The sequence below is a fragment of the Nannospalax galili genome, unplaced genomic scaffold (assembly GCF_000622305.1).
Source record: "Nannospalax galili isolate Female #2095 unplaced genomic scaffold, S.galili_v1.0 scaffold278, whole genome shotgun sequence".
In the NCBI taxonomy this organism is placed as follows: domain Eukaryota; kingdom Metazoa; phylum Chordata; class Mammalia; order Rodentia; family Spalacidae; genus Nannospalax; species Nannospalax galili.
In genome coordinates this window covers 1,143,519-1,156,372 of record NW_008347536.1, presented here as the reverse complement: position 1 = coordinate 1,156,372, position 12,854 = coordinate 1,143,519, and the positions used below count along the sequence as shown (strand labels likewise).

The window sequence follows — 12,854 nt, the reverse complement described above, 5'->3', positions numbered from 1 at the left end:
TGTAAAAGCCATGTATCTTGCCCAACATCACAAAGCAAATGGAGTACTTGGGACTAAAACTAGGTCTGATTCCAAAGCCTTATTTCTACAATACTGGAGTTTGTCAAGTTTGGCTATGTTAGCTCTAAGGCCAGATCCTTCCTTGTTGTTTGCATATAGCACATATTTTAGTTGTTTGCAATATCCCTGACTCATACTAACAGATGTTCAAAGCATCTCCCCTATTTGTGATAGCCAACACTTTCTCCTGACATTGCCAGACATCTCACCATTAAAAATCACTACCGTATGCTAGACTAAAAGAAAACATCAGTTATCTAGGTTCCTTAGAAATTATATATTTATCAAATTATGTAAAGTGGTACAGTAGGTGTTTTAATACAACGGTGTACATAACAGTCTACATTTAAGTACCTTAAAAAAGGGTTGAAATGGCTGGGGCACAAAAGTAGAGCACTGGTCAAGTGTTGTGGAAAATCTTGTGACTGATTTTGTCTTTTGCCTTACATACCCATCATGCTGGAATGCAGTGCTTCCTGTTTCTTATCAGCGAGAAAACTATGTAAGTCACATGGTTTCCAGGAATCCGAAACTTAGAGAAACTGAAACTTATCATGCTAATAGGGCATCTGGCCTGCTAGATTGTCATAGGATACTAGTCTACCAAGCTAATAAGGGATCCCATATGTTGTGTTATGATTGGACTATTACCCCTATATAAGCCTGTACTTTCCTGCAATAAAGCAGAGCTGTGTCACTGAACCTGGTCTCCTGTGTCTGAATGCGGCAACGCTGGCACAGACTCCTCACCAGCCCTGGGGTCCGGACGACTGATCAGGAGAACTGAGAGAGCAGGAGAGTGCTGATAGCTGGAGGAGAGCAGCCACAGCCAGCGACCACAGTCAAGCATGCATAAAGTCCTAGGTTTGGTTCTCAGTAACACACACACGTGCACACACATGCACACACACACACACACACACACACACACGTATGTGCATGTGAGAAGGTAGGGAAGAAAAGTAGGTCAGTGGATAACAGGCTCTTTCTCCCAAGTTTGGTGACCTGAATTCTATCCCCAGGATCCACATAGTGGAAGGAGAGAATGGACCCCAGAAAACTGTCTTTGGGCCTTTACATGCATTCCATGGCATGTGCACGTATGCACACATGCACACACACACACACACACACACACACACACACAATAAATATAATGATAAAAATGTTTGAAAGGTGTTAAGACAGCTTGTAGATGTAATGATCTACTTTATCCATCAAGGGGAGGAAACTAGTGAGGAACTATCATCTACCTATCTCAGACACCATGATATGAATAGAGAGAGAGAGAGAGAGAGAGAGAGAGAGAGAGAGAGAGAGAAATGTATTAAAGTCAGAGAAAGATGTTAAAACAGGCCAGAATGTGGGTAACAAGCACTTGCTGTCAAGCCTTATGAACTGAATTTGATCTCTAGGACTCGTGTGGTATAAGGAGAGTATTACTATTGCAATTTGTCCTCCAACCTCAACATGTACTACATGGCACACACACACACACACACACACACACACACACACACACACACTAAATATTTACCAATTTTACAAATAAAAACATTGAGGCTGAGAGAAATAAAGTAGGCTGCATCAAATCACACATCTGTGAAAAGGAAAGGCCAGAATGAGCATCCATTTCTATCTGCTTCCAAGCAGAGTTCAGGAGGACCACACACAGTGGACAGTCACAGATGCTTCAAGAGACCCAAGCACCAGTTGTTGGCAGAAGCCTCACAAGTAAAGTGAAAACAGCAAATTAGGCATGAGTTTCAGTACTGTGCAAAATGAGAATATTAATAATGCATATTTGGAACAGATGTCCCAGATGTCTACAGACATTAGCCTGTTTATGCACCACAAATGAAGACATCACTTTGTTTAATGATCATTTAAGAATCAAATTGCAATATGTGTTTGTCTCAAAAGTAGAGGGCTGAGTCTAGCTAGTGACATATTAGATGAGCAAATCAGGAACACTGAGGCAATGGACAGAAACCGTTAAAACATAATCCTAATTGCTTATAGGATAAGAGAGTCAACTGACATAATTTCTTTTCGTACACCCTAGGGAACTGCCAGAAAAATGGTTGAGCACAGGTGTGAGGCCTGATTTCCTCTCATGTGATCAGCTAGCAGCATGCCAGCAAAGAGACTTGCCAGGCTGCTCTTGTGGGAGCCCATCTGGCACCATACAGAGCTGTTGCTCTGAGAGCAAAGGGTCAGGCTTACACTGCCATTGGCTTCAGATAGCAGTAAGCATTTATTGAATGAGTGCAAAATGATTTGATTCTGCCCATCCTAAAATGAAATCATTTGTCCTCATTGTGACCCCTTCAATTTCACTGTTCCCCAAAATAATATTTTTCATTTAGAACTCCAACTTCTTTAGAATTTTAAAATAAATATATTCTCCTATTTTTCCATTGTTAAGTGGAGAAAAGGCAAGAAGTTCAATGAATTAAAAAATTGACGTGAAGTATCTAGAGAAATGGACTGATATGTTAGTTCCGTTTCTATCGCAGTGATAAACACCATGCCGAAGAAACTTATAGAAGAAAGTTTATTGGGCTTATGGTTCTGGAGAGATGAGTCCTTTATGGCAAGGAGGCGTGGCCGCAGAGGTGGCTGGAGTAGAAAGCTAAGAGCTCCCAACTTCACACAGGCACAGGAAGGAGAGAGAAACCGGAAATGTGGTAAGGCTAAAGCCCACCCCAGTAACGTGCTTTCTCCAGTGAGGCCATACCTCCTCATCCTCCCCAAACAGCTCTACCAACTGGAGATGAAATGTTCAAATACATGGAGGCCTATGAGGAACATTTCCATTCAAACCTCCACAACTGACCAGTTAAATATTCATTTCACAGTGCTCTGATTTGTTTGTCTTGTAATTATTCCTTCTTTTTAAAAGTCATCTTCCTACAAGTATCTCTGAGTTTCCACGAAAGATAGCACCTGCTCTCTCTGGTGAGTGGTGAATGTACGGTCATTGCCTTTAATTAAAAACTGAAGTGAGGCAGAACATGGTGGAAGAGGAATTAACTAAGAAATTAGAAACTTGGGCTTTTGGTCCCAGGTTTCCCACTAGCTTGTTTGTCTTCAGCCAATGACTGAGTTTCTTAACTAAGAAATTAGAAACTTGGGCTTTTGGTCCCAGGTTTCCCACTAGCTTGTTTGTCTTCAGCCAATGACTGAGTTTCTCTGGGTTGAATTTATCTTAATCTCATAACTGCACACATAATCCATTTTTCCTAAATCCCCAATAAGAGAAGGACTTTAGTCTCACAGAGTTTGCTCAGTGCCTAGATGTTCAATTATATATTTAAGTTGTGTAATTTTAGTGATCTTAGCCATTGTGTGCAAACCTATTTCCTAATTCACAGAATCACCATGTGACTTAAAAACCGTATCCGACACATGCATGGCAAATGCTAGCTAGTGCAGAAGTAGTGATGATACTATTGAAATGTTTTTAAGTGGAAAACTAGAATTTTAACTACTCATTTTTTAAAAATTCGTATCATTTAGATGCCTAGAAAATCTGAATATGATTTCTATCAGTCTAATTCAGTAGATTTTATTATTTTTATACATGAAGTATATTATTTTTGTCTTCTGTTGAAAACTCACTGTATGGTTAGCTTTAATTATCAACTTCACACAACCTAGAATCACCTTGGAAGAGAGTCACGATGAGGAATTATTTTTACATTGAGTTCACTTGTGGGCCTGTCTTATCAAGTTAATTGGTGTGAAAAGGCCCAGTTGACAGTGGGCAGCATCATTCCCTAAGCAGCAGGTTCTGAACTGTATAAGAATGGAGAAACCAACCTGAGCACAAGTAAGCAAGCAAGTGAGGGACCGTGCGTGTGTTCATTCTCTTTGCTCTCAACTATGGATGTGATGTAACTAGCTGCTTGAAGTTCCTGCCCTGTCCCTTGCCTAAAAGTCCATTTGCTCCAAAAGAAAGATTCACGGTAGGGAAACCATAAGGAAGAATAATGAGGTAGATTTTAGTACTGTATCTGTAACCAGAAACCTGTGGTTAGAAGCGAAGAGAGCAACTGGCATCTAATGGATCAGAATCTACTGGGTTTTACAGGTAATTGCATTGCCACAGAAACCACATTTCTCTATTATTTCCCCATTGCTTATGAAAAGACATTGTTTAAGCTTTGAAATTATCCTTAGGTGCCCAGTGTTACCCAGATAGAAGCTGGCTTCGGAATCCTGATGACCCTTGGGAAGATTATACTCTTACACCCACTTGAAAATGGCCTAGAAGATAAACGAGCTATAGAACTTCTCTTTCAGCAATGCTATGGAGGATGGTTGGAAAAGAATAAGCCAGCTCCTGTCAGAACGTATGTGACCATGTTTTAACTTAGGGCCTTCCCTTTATGTAGAATAGGGAGTCTGACTAAGTATATGCCCAGTTGGATATTACATTTTTTTATGGACCAGAAACTCCTTGTGTCCCATCAGAAATATGTGTGTTCCATCATTGTAAACAGTGATACTGGGCAACAAATAATTGTAATGAGCTGTCCAGTGACAGAGATGGACTGTCACTAATGGAAATTCTAAGATTTGAGAGGGATGTGAGTATGTGAATGGCCAAATGCAACTTGGGGTCATTGCCTTAATATGGTCAATGTATTCCATGCGTGAAAGAAAGTATAAAAAAATTTGGCACTCAGAGGATGAATTGTAGCAGTGAATTGGACAAACAAATAGGAAGATAGCATTCCAAAACCCAGTTGCCAAGATTAATCAGGATTTTATGCCTGCTACTGGCTAATGGCATGTGGAATAAATTGTTGAATGCCACTTCCACACCTATCCAACCATGTCATATTTTGTTTTTTCTCTCTCTCTTTACCATGTTATTACACGCATGTAAAATACAAAACTGAGAAGGATCCTGGATCCCTGGGTTGAAACTTGAAAGACAGCTGTACAGGAGAACGCTATGCCCACAGTAGACATGTATGCATATATGCTGCCTATATATACATGCGTCAGAAATAGACCAGATGCTGTTAGGCCTCTGAAACCATTCGTCATTTGTTGAAGCAATAAGACTTATATTTGGTATAAAACCATACATCTCCAAGTTCTCGGGTTGTTCTTGATAGTTTAGAGACGTCTTCAGTAATGATAGATGCTTTGAGTATTTTTTAAACATTTTTGAGATTCTGGTATTTGTCAAACATTGTCCTTGATGTTGGGAATTGTTCAAGACATAAATAACTCCTTTCTGTACAGCATGTATAATCTAGCAGAGAAATCTCAGGGTTCTTACAAGTAATCATTTTCAGAGCTTTGTTGAAGTCTCTAGGGAAAGGTCTGATCCCATGATGTTCCTGTTCCTGGATGCTTAATTCTTGACATTTCTTCTTGTCATCTCTGCAGTGATTTTTTATGGTTCAAGCTCTGTCAAGATCAGCATTTAACAGGCTTCTAGCATCTCCTGCTCAGCTCCAGATGTGGAGGGAGAGTTTGGGGTTTACCTTGTAGTTCTGTGTGAGATGCACAGTTGCAGGCTTGTTTTACAAATATTGACTCTTCTATGTAACAGTAATGTTTTATAAGTTCAACAGAAACTAAATTTTCAGCTATAATTCTTGAATCTTGACCCACACCTCCTGGAATTTAATATTCCTAATATTCTTCTTGCTCTTAGGCCTAAATTTTAATTTTTTTTCCTTCAGTTTACAATGTACTGGGACTCTGGGCTTAAAAAGATGTTTAGGATGGGGAAGTGCTGAGCAGGGTGATTAATGACAAAATACTTTACATAGTCAGTGCACCCCTAGAAGCAGACAAAATACTTTACATAGTGCACCCCTAGAAGCAGGTACAGGCATGAGAATATCTCAGCATGTTTCCCTGATCTTTTAAGAAGGGGAAAAAACATTTGGTAGCAAGAAACAGCAGAAAGAAGCAAAGATGCCTGAATTTTGGTTTTCCCATTCAAAAACTGTGTGATGCCTGTCTTTGAGTGAATCAGATAACGCAGATAACACATATTATTATTGCATAAATTTACATATTCATCACGCTGCTGTGAGGATTGAATTACTATATAAAGTACTTAGCATGGATATTGGGTATCAGAGAGTGACCTCAGATTACAGCACAGTGAGGTATTTTTCAGTTTATGCTTATCACAACACGGAGGGAAATGTCCTTGTGATTTGATCAATGATTTGATACATTTTTCTGCAGCTTGATGGGTCTTTTGATGGAAAGCTGGGAGGTGACATATGGGGCAAGGTTATTATAAATGTAGAAGCTGCTGTGTCGTTGAAGGAGGAAGCAATCCTGAAGAGACCCCCAGCCTTGCAAAGAATTAGACTGCTTTGTTTTATAATCACCAAAGAAGCAAGGACCAGTCACTGCCATGTTTGATTTGGTAATTCAAATGTAAGATTTGTCAAAGAAGGTTCAACATACAACAGACTTACTTGATAGCTAGAATCCTGTTTCAGTGACACTCCTGACTCCTTGCTGGTTCACTGTGGGGCAGAGACACCAGCGGCAGTCTAATGAGGCGAGCTACCATTTCAAATGCTGCTTTGAAGGTTATTTTCAAGGTCCTCTGTACTTCCTGCCACAAAGTCTTAGAAATGCCCACTCATTTCTCCAGAGGTACCCTGGGTCTCATCACCCTTATTAAACATTTTGAAATGGTATGTTTTCTTTATAGAGTGTTCTCAAAGATGTGGAAGTCCCTCTCTCTCTAATAAGGTAAACCAGTATATTTTAGTACTGGTTGCTTGGACTCAGTCTGGATATAAACCTAAAATAATAGTAAGAATTTTAATGCATAGGGCAGGATGCACTGTTCTGTCTAGAGTCAGTGGTGTTAAATAGTTAAATGCAGGGGTCTTATACTAAAATGCAAGTGGATTTCACTTTGGCAGAAGCACTAGTAAATGTGAACTTGACTAAATTGCTTGGTCATTCCAGTCCTTAGTTTTCTCATTTAAAAGTAGACACAAACCAAAAACAAAATATAGAAACTCTATTTCAGGCAAGGCCTAATAGCAAAGCCTATGATTTGAGTACTTGAGAGGCTAAGGCAGGACAATCATGAGTACAAGGTTACCCTGGGCTGCATAGTGTGCTCTAGCCAACCTCGGCTACATAGTGAGACTGTATCTCAAATCAAGCAAACAAAATAAATTAAATTAATGAAAGGAAAAAAAAATCCCTTCATTCCATGTGTTATTTCTAATATTAGTTTTTCCTATCAATTTTTTGTTGAAGTATAATTTGCTGACAGGGAAATACCCATAGGTCTGTACAGTTTGATGAGTGTTTCAAGTGCTCACAAACCCCTGTCAAAACAGAGCACATTTTCATCAACTGCAAACTTCCTCGGGGTCTTTTCTTATTCATTCTCTGCTATTCTGCTCCAGAGACAACCACTATTCTGATTCCTTTCATTCTAAATTAGATTTACTTTCAAAGGACCCAATTTTAGATGAAAGAATGGGTGCTTGGATATTTATTGGTGTCTAGTAAGTACTCAATTATACCCATTATTATTATTAATGTATCTGCACAGAAAAAGTCAGGGTAGTTGATGCACCATCAACACTAAAAGATGATATTCAAGAGAGTCCAGATTAACAGAGAATGAGTTGTATAAGGAAAGAGAAAGATCAGGAGACACAGGCAGAAGCAGGATGATATTTAACACCCACCAAACAGCTGCCAGATGCCAGCACTGTCAATAGTTTATTTTATTTAATCTTAATAATACTCTCAAGTAGATGTCATTATTCTCTTTTAACAAATTTATACATACACACAAACATAGACATTAAGTGGCTTCTTAAAAATCACATTGCCTCATTAATGGAGCCAAATCTAAGCCTCCTTCCAGCTCTAGAGTTGTATTACTTACATAGTGTTCTACACTATGATCCTATGTGAAAAAAAAATCATAAAGGAAAGTACAACATTAGTTGATTCTGAAAATCGAAATGCATTTAGTGTTTTTCACACATTATTTCATCTACTCAGAGACACTATTTTTTCCTCATTTTATTTTTGTGGGATCTGCAGTACAGATAAGCTGAGCAATAATGTGCACTTTATTATCTGTTGAAAATAGAAAAATTAATTAATTTTAAAATAAATTTTTAAAAATGTTTTTTTGGTTACCCAGGAACTCAAATGCCATGAAAGGGCCAATTGAAATCTTAATGTTTAGACTTCAGATTAAAACATCAGAAACTAAAGTTGGAAAATCTGTCATAATATTAGATCTACTGAGGCGGATCCTTACTCATTAGAGGTGCATTTAAAATTACAAGTGAACTTGTGTAAAATATCTCATTGCTAATTCAGTTATATTTGCTTTGGGTAATGCATCAGTACATTCGCTTTCTTAAAATTCTGTTATTTCTTTCATATATGGAGGCACTGACTGATCTTAGTACCTAGTAAAAAGCAATAAGTGCTCTGTAACTTATATAATCTTAAAGAACTCATTAAAACACAGTAAATTTCTAAACTAAGATGAAAAGTAGGAATTGAACGTGAGATTTGGAAATTTATGAAAAGTGACTATATATACAGCATGTTTCTTTTTCATCATTCAATCAATATGTGGTTAAAAATAAATTCAATGACATATTTTATATTGAGTTAGCATTTTGTAAAGCCATTACAAATATAAAATAATCCAAAGAATAATTTTATATTACCTCTAACTCTAAAATACAAACCTATTCAACAAGGCTATTCCAAACAAATTATTACTATCTTCTTCACAAGGGATTTGTGACATCAAGAACATTTTTAAACTATTAAGGCTAGCATTAACCTATTCTCATAAAGACATATTAAAGCAGTTTGTTCAATTTGCAAAGTACTGTCCTGAGTGTGGCACTAAGAGATAGCATAAGTTTAGCTTATTTTCTAGAATTTCACAGAAATTAAATATATAAATGTCTTAAACATGATGTTTTCCTGAATTTTAACTTTTTTTTTGAGAGTATATCTTTTTTTTTATAGTTTTACAGACATAAAAAATATATATATCTTAAACATAATGTTTTTCTGTATTTTATCTCTGTGTGTGAGAGAGAGAGAGAGAGAGAGAGAGAGAGAGAGAGAGAGAGAGAGAGAATAACCTGATAATTTTAAGTATAACAAGTCTAATTACTTCTGGCTAAAGGGCTGAATGCTCTCTGCTCATCAATGGACTGCTGAAGGGAAGGACTTTAGCCCATTATTAGTATGTGAGGATATAACAACAACAAAAAGACACCATCTTGAAAGCAGGAAATTGGACCCTCATCAGAGACAGAACCTAGATCTTGACCATACTAAATTTTCTCTTTAAAAATAAGAGGAAATAAATGGCCATTGTTTATGAGTTTCCAAGTCTGTGGTATTCTGTTACAGTATCAGCAGCAGACTAAACCAGAGGAACCATATTTATCTTGCTTGCTACCACATCCCTGTCTTAGGCATTATGTCTAAATAATCATGTTTGGTAAGTATTTACCCAACAAATATTGATATTTTGGTTGCTTGCCTTAGCCTATAATGGCTGAGCTATCTTTCCAGACTCCCAATAGATATTCAGTTAGAATATTAAAGAAAGAATGAATGACCATTGGAGAAGAGTTGGAAGAAAAGCCTGGTAACAGATTAGGTGTGGGAAGTGATGATTCATATGGCATTAAGTCTAAGTACAAGTTCTGGAGCTTAAACAACTGGAGAAATGATGAAGCAGTCACCAAAAATAGGGAATATGGGAGTACTTCCCTGTGGTTGATGGGGAAAACAAAAGGAATGTTGCATAGATAATACTGCATTGGAAATCTGAGGTTAGCGTGAGACAATAAATAAAGTCTGGCAGGTTCATGCCACGTGACATACAGATGGTACGGGAGTTCCAAGAAAGAGAAAGGAGAATAAAAATATGCTGAACAGGGCTGGAGAGACGGCTCAGTGGTTATGAACACTGACTGTTCTTACAGACGACCCAGGTTCAAATCTCAGCACCCACATGGCAGCTAACAACTGTCCATAACTCCAATTCCAGGAGCTCCAATGACCTCTTCTGTCCTCCGTGGGCATTGCATGACATGGGTGCACTTACATGCATGCAGGCAATACATGCATACACATAAGATAAAAATAATAAATAAAAATTTAAAAACATGTTAAACAATCACTGTTTTAAGGAAAAGGAAAATGATGTGGCAAAGGGCTCAGAGTTCGAACAGAGGGGAAGTAAAGCCAGGTCACTTGGTCAGTGAAGTCAAGCTTCATTAGAAAGAGCTCGGCCTCCTTAATTCTCTTTTGATTGAGTGCCCATTTTCTCCTTAAGAATGATAGCTTCTGATTCCCCTCCCTCTCATCCCTAAAAGCCTCTTTTCTTTCTGTTTTCTTCTTTTGTTGACAGTAGCATTATCATAATACATAATGATCTGCTATAAAATATAGCTGTTGTTATTTTATATTGTTTTTATCTAGTGTTTTTGAAGTTCCGGGAGAGGAGGATCTCATCCTGGCAATTTTCACAGCACTAGTGTCTAAAACACAGTAACATTAAATTAATGCTTGTGAATGAGAGTTTAGAATAGCAAACAGCTCCACGAAAAAGACTGAATGCATCTTTTCATATCATTTTACAAAGAAAGGATTAAGGAGTGAAGAAATGTATTATTCTGGGCCTGATGCAAATAGGTGGCATTTAAAATACAAAATTTGTTGAGAGCTTAGTAACTGTACTCTTTAAAGATATACATGAACCACAGGGGACAGAGCACAGGTCTAGGACTTAATGGCTACCTGAGTCTGGGGAAAGATACTGTCTTTGCAAGAGCATTGACCATCTAGCAAAGGAATTACCCAGGCCTTGGTAAACATACTGGGAGAGAGCCAACCTCATTCCCTTCTCTTGCTGTTATCTCTCCTTTGTTTTTCCCACTAGCCAAAAACCAAGTGATAGCCAGAATGGAAAGAAACTCAATGTAATTCCTAAAGATAGTTTTCTCAGGACACAGAATTGGGTAGAGCGGAGCAGTTACTGAAGGAACATATGCATTTTCACCAGAGAAGTGAATGATTTTTTCATAGTCACTAAGCACAGAATTGGGTAGAGCGGAGCAGTTACTGAAGGAACATATGCATTTTCACCAGAGAAGTGAATGATTTTTTCATAGTCACTAAGCTTATAACATACAAAAGGAGGACTCAAAACTGTATTTTATAGCTCCCAACTTAATTATATTTTCGTTAAAATGTACCACTATCTAATGCCTAATACTAAATAGCTAAATATTATATATAGCCTGGGAAAACATTAATTTATGTATGTCTTTGAAGAAAATGGTTATATAAATCCAAATGGTTTTAAGGAATAGGTCAAAAGTACTTATTATTCTAAAGAAGAAGAAGAAAAAAAAAAAAAAAAACAAGCCCATAGGCAATTCATTTGTTACTTATTGTCATACATATCTTTTGTTGGAACATAGGTATGCCTATCTGTATATGTATTATGTATGTTGTTTTTCCAATAAATTGTAAAATTAAACACAGGCAGAGACAATTATGTAAAACCTAAAGTATTTTCTAGTAGAGTCTTTATAGAAAAAATTTTCTGATCTTTGATTTACAGTAGGAGTTGAGTCGAGGCTACTTTTACCTGAAATCCATCTTTCCTTTCTTGGTAGAATCAAGGTAAAATCAAGAGGAGATAGCATTTTAGGGTCAGTTGGTAGACTAGCTTGAATTTTAACTCCACAGCCTACTAACTAACTATATGACTTTGAGAAATGTAATCTTTCTAAGCTTTAAGTTCTTCAGTTGAAAAATGTGATTTAATAAGATCTTATATTTCTAGTATGAGTATTAAATGATGTAAGACATGCATTTCTGTAAAACTAAATATTACAGTCATAATTCTTGCTTTGAGAGATGTAGGAATAAGAATGGATAGGAATCATAAGCACTTCAAATATTATTTTAAGAAAGTTTAATTTATCAGTTATCAAAATTCCAAAATTGTAAGCTACAACTTCATTGCATTTTTTTATCCCGAGGATTAATAGATGAATCAATCAGGAATAAACCCCATTCTACTATGTTCAGTTATCAAAATTCCAAAATTGTAAGCTACAACTTCATTGCATTTTTTTTATCCCAAGGATTAATAGATGAATCAATCAGGAATAAACCCCATTCTACTATTGCCAGCTCATGAGGGCTAAAAGTTTAAGAAAAATTCAGAACATTACTGTGAATAAAGCATAAATCACGAACCTGGGCCATTCTGGTATGTGTGCTCCATGCTGAAGCTCCTTCCTTATATAACTCCTCGTCTGTCAACCCAACCACATAATCCATCACAGAAAATATGCTAGTGAGGAAGGAAAATAATCTTATCATTTTCCAAGGCATATATATGCCATGGAGAGTAGATGCTGCCACTTGATACAACTTAAATAGTCTTCTACTTTAAAACTTAGTTGTTAAGATTAATGTGCTAACACTTAATTTTGCTGTGGGTTTATGAAATCTGACGTATACCGGTCCACTTTCTTGGGATGGGGCTTTTCCTAGATAGTATGGCTAGGACACAAGTCATAGTAAGATTACAAATCACAGAGCTTTCAGATCAATCAGCCAGATGATCAGTCTTGTATTTGAATTTCATCATCACACTAAGAAATGGTATATGATTTGGTGTTGATAATTGAAAAATCAAAATATATAGTTAGATAGATAGATGATAGATAGATAGATAGATAGATAGATAGATAGAT

General features: G+C 37.0%; 1 pseudogene; it reads left to right on the top strand.

The window, feature by feature from the left end:
* Positions 1-4,325, top strand: part of LOC103743042 — a 24,175-nt pseudogene extending 19,850 nt beyond the window's left edge.
* Positions 4,326-12,854: the final 8,529 nt, after the last annotated feature.